At 43.6% G+C, this 4,670-nt stretch overlaps 1 protein-coding gene across 2 annotated transcripts in view; it reads left to right on the top strand.

The window, feature by feature from the left end:
* The first annotated feature begins 892 nt into the window (after positions 1 to 892).
* klf3 (Kruppel like factor 3 (basic)) overlaps positions 893 to 4,670 on the top strand; it is a 13,497-nt gene continuing 9,719 nt past the window's right edge. The window contains exon 1 of one of the 2 annotated variants that reach the window (XM_029437610.1): positions 893 to 1,154. The gene's annotated coding sequence lies outside the window, so the exon portion shown is untranslated. Of the gene's footprint in view, positions 1,208 to 4,670 lie in introns of both variants that reach the window. The other variant, XM_029437616.1, reaches the window with a different exon arrangement.

The following is a 4,670-nucleotide window of genomic DNA, read 5'->3' as shown; positions in this document are numbered from 1 at the left end:
ACTTGAAAACTTGAATACTGCGCAAGGGGCTACGTAAGATACTTTTTAAAGTGTTGTTCCCTCTATCCCCACCCTCAGTGTTTTGGTTATTCATGTTCCTGTTTCTGCGCGTTGTTGATTTGTTTTGTTCCTGTATGAATATGTACTGTAGGTCTATTCATACATTGAGTTTATGGTATTTTGTCGAGCTGTTATGTTAATTGTTGTGATTTGTGTCGTGTTGGGACGAGTATTGCAGTTTGGATTAATCAGCTCATCTACAGCAGGACTACTCTGTTACTCTTGCAATTTATTATGGTCCCTTGCAAAGACATAACAGGAATAACTGTTCGCTGGAATCCTGATTAAAGATCTGATCAGACAGCTGTCAGCTGATCAAAGTATTCACTGTGAGTACAGAACAAAAGTGCATTACTGTGTTTAAAAAGCATGTTGTACATGTAAGTGAAGCTTACCTCTCAGTAAAATTAGCTCAATCTTTACCAGCTGCAACATCAAACTGACACATTAATGCATAAATAATTATAATCAAGTAATATGATATAGGCTGGTTTTTTTTGTTGTTTTTTACTGAAATTGGCAATTCTGCATAATGAGTATTTTTATTTTGGGTGCTTTAAGTGTATTTTGATGCTGGTACAGTAAAACGTGGATCGCAGGACTGTAATGCTAACAGGATATTTCTACACTTGTGTAAAAGATTTGACTAGCCTACTTCTTCCACCACTGAAAATTGCAACACACAAACCCTGACACTCACACACACACACACACACACACACACACACACACGAACTCGACCACTCCGCCCCAGTCCCGCCCAGCGGCCCGACCCCATGGAGAACAGACAGACAGACCGGATCATGTGACAGCAACAGTTTCTAAACGACAAAACCGGAGACACACGCACACACACATGCACGCACACATACAGAAGGAGGGAGTTTCATAACTTCGGGAAGTTTTTTGGAGACATCGATCAGTGGACTCGTCTTGTTTTTCTGATGTCAGTGACAGCGGAGGGCTGATCGTCGCGTGCGTCACTTTTTCACCGGAGTTGACTAATTGAGAGGGATCCTTTACCGTTCAGTCAGGCAGCTTGTGAAGCTTTCTTTTTCTGCTCCTGGAATACACTTGTATACTCCATCTGAGAAGTAAGTTTGACACCGTGATCACCCTGTAATGTTCCTGCTGGCAGTTTCTTACGGTGAGCCCGGCATAATGTTCTTATTTCCTATCGGATGTACTGTGGTGGAGTAATTGCTACGTGGTCTTTTAAAAGTTAGATGTGTTGTATTAAAGCAGACTTTATTATGGGAAAGAAAATAAGTCCATAAATACAGAGTTGTGGGTCTTTTTTTATGAGATCAAGCTGTTTGTGTCTGGTTGATAGTGTAATTACTCAAAGTTGTTTTTATGATCATTTCTTGATTTTGAGTATTAATGTTTTCCTCTTAATACACAAAGTGGTTCAGAAATAAGCGTCATTTAAAAAAAATGTGTTGGCCCGGCGACTAATGATTTTAACAGTGACTGATAACTCGTATAAGCCGACAGCAGACAGACTCTGCTATTTATAGCCTTTGGAGCCTTTTATAGAACATCATGTGGTTTAAATAAATAAAATAGAAATAGTGGTCAAATATAGGCATGTGAGGGAGAAACTCCTGTCTCTCCGACTGTGAAGTTGGTTCCTCTCCTTTTCAGTGTTATAACATCCTGTAACATAACGTAGGATTTTGATCTGGTTTAAAATAGTCTAGATTTAGAGACTTTGTATAGATTGTAACGCTCCGTGTGATCAGTTAGGGCTCAGTTTATCTGTTTTTTCTATTAGATTAATTGTTTAGTTTCAGAAATGTCACAAAAAATATAGTGAAGATTGCCCATTCCAGGATCTGAGAGCCCAAAAGTGACACATGTGTCGTTTTTTGTCAAAATATCTAAAGATATTCAATTTAAAATAATACAAAACACACAAAAGTAGCAACATGTAACTTTTAAGATGCTGGAAGCAGATAGTATTTGCTATTTTTGCTTGATTAACCAACTGTCATGTCAAAACTGTTGCTGCTTTTTCTTTTTTATCATTGGACTCATTGGTTGATTGTTTTAAAGCTTCAGTTTTAGATGTTATTCACAGGCCATCAGTAACTCTGATGCTCAAGTAGTGTGAGAGATGACCCTCAGTGGTGCTGCGTGGTGTCAAAGCATATATGAGAGAAGCATATGTGACAGGTGTGTGTGTGTGTGTGTGTGTGTGTGTGTGTGTGTGTGTGTGTGTGTGTGTGTGTGTGTGTGTGTGTGTGTGTGTGTGTCACACCTGAGCTTCTTTGTCTTACCTCTGGTTTCTCTACAACTCTTACAATACACATCTCTCTCTCTCTCTCTCTCTCTCTCTCTCTCTCTCTCTCTCTCTCTCTCTCTCTCTCTCTCTCTCTCTCTCTCTCTCGCTCTCTGTCTCTCTCCCTCTCTCTCTCTCTCTCTCTCTCTCTCTCTCTCTCTCTCTCTCTCTCTCTCTCTCTCTCTGTCTCTGTGTTTCTCCGTCTCTGTCTCTCCCTGTTTCCTGTGCTTTGTTTCAAGGCTGAGGCTTGCGTCACACATTCCACTTGGCATATGAAGCCCTTATCCTGTTTAGAGCCTCGAGTGAGAGAGGGAGAGGGAGAAAGAAGGGAGGAGAGAGGGATGTGGATGTGGGGGGTGGACGGGTGGAATGAGGGCGACCTCTCTCTCTCTCTCTCTGCCTCTTTGTCTTACTTGACACTCTTCAATCGCTCTGGAAAAGTTTTAAAAAGAAGATGAGTTGACCTCTTTTTATATATACTATTTATTAGTTTCTAATTAGATAAATACCCCACCCACCTCTACACCTTTCTTCCTGAATCAACATGCTGATGTTATCTGATGGAACAAAATGCGCAGGAGTGTACACACACACACACACACAAACAAACAAACACACACACACACACACTGCTCAAAGGGCATGTCCTAGGGAACATTAGGGCTAAACATTAAACTCCTGGATGCTGAAGAGTTGGTGATTCTCCATTAGAAGTTAAGGGAATAAGGACACCGTGGTCAACAGACAGCCATAAACGTAAAAAGCTGTAACTCGTTACACAACTTTATTTGCGTTCCAGCACACGCATACACAGTTATGTGAAAGCGCAGACACACACTTGTGTAGTGTGTCTGTTACTGCTTTTAAACCACTGGATTGAGCCACTGTGACTGTGTGGCTCTTTCCCCCTCCCCATGTTTGAGGTTCATTGAAGTTTTGTCATATTTTGGTCAAAACCCACTTCGTTTTCTTCCCCGTTTCTGTCTCTGCCTTGTTCTTTCCACTTCCATTTTGACATAGTTTAGTCAGAGTGGCTGTTTTCTTTGCCCTTTCTCTCCTTCTATTCCCCCCCTCTCCTCTCATTCTTCGTGGAGGGTGGTGCAATGTGGGGGGGGGGGGGGGGGTGTCAGACAGGAAACCGCAGGCCCCCTGCAGCAGCACCCCCCATTTGGCTTCACTATCCTCCTCCTCCTCCTTCTCTTCTTTACACCCCCCGACCCATCACGCAGTGTGGAAATAATAACAGTCAGACTAAACTCTGAGGGCTTCCGCTTCTCTCTCTCTCCTCTCTGGCAGCACCTCTCGTTCTCTCTGTCCTCAGTTGTCTGGAAAGCCTCAAAACGTTGCTCTCTTTGACAAGTACGGCATGAGGTGCATGCACATGTGTGTCTTTGTCTGTGTTTGAGCCTTATGTCAACTCCGCTGTGTCTTTAAATGTGTGTTTGATTGTGTGTGGATTTGTGTGTGATGATGGATCCTGTTTCCTCTCCCCTGCTGATGGCCCCCTCTAGCTTCCCCCGAGGTCTGCAGGCCTGCAGCCCCTGAATCTGCTGGAGAGGAGCGGAGAGGGGCTATGTGCCCGTGTATGTGTGTAAATGTGCATGTGTGTGTGTGTTTGGGGGGGTAAGATGAGTGGGCCAGGCAGCTCATATGAGGGAATAGGAAGCCAAAATAAGAGGATAAGGGGCTTCAGTAGGGGCCCTTAAAGTGAGAGGAGTCAAAGTCAGAGCATATGAGGCGTTATCAGGGGACTCATGAATAGGAAGTGAGGTAAGGGGTTTAAATTAGGGAGCAGGGAGGTACAGTAGGGGGGTGAGGGCTTAAAAAAGGAGTACATTTGAGTCAGTCAAGGGCAACAGAAGGAGCAAAGAACCATACGAAACTTCATCGGGGGTGAGCTCAGAAAAGTCAAACGCTGGAATATTAGCGCGTCATCTTGATGAGTCATGTAATTGGGATGTCAAGTTAAGAATAATCAGTTAATTACCTGAGGGATGTAAATAGGTAACAAGGTGTGAGTCAAGCTACAGTATGTCCATGAAGTTCTACACTGCAAGCGAGGAAGTGTGTCACTGCTTGGGTGCTGTGTGAGTCGGGTCGTGGTGAAAGACAACGTGAGGTGAGACTGACAAGAAAGGGAATAGAAAGAGTCAGAAGCAAGGAACTGAAGGCTGTGTGTGTGTGTGTGTGGCTGTGTGGCTGTGTGTGTGTCTGTGTGTGTGTGTGTCTGTGTGTCTGTGTGTGTGTGTGTGTCTGTGTGTGTCTGTGTGTCCTTGTGTGTGTTGCGGCGTGTTCTTGGACAAAGCTGTTGTCTGGAGGTTTCTGG

Source organism: Cottoperca gobio, chromosome 1, assembly GCF_900634415.1.
Source record: "Cottoperca gobio chromosome 1, fCotGob3.1, whole genome shotgun sequence".
NCBI lineage: Eukaryota > Metazoa > Chordata > Actinopteri > Perciformes > Bovichtidae > Cottoperca > Cottoperca gobio.
This window is presented reverse-complemented; position numbering and strand designations above follow the sequence as displayed.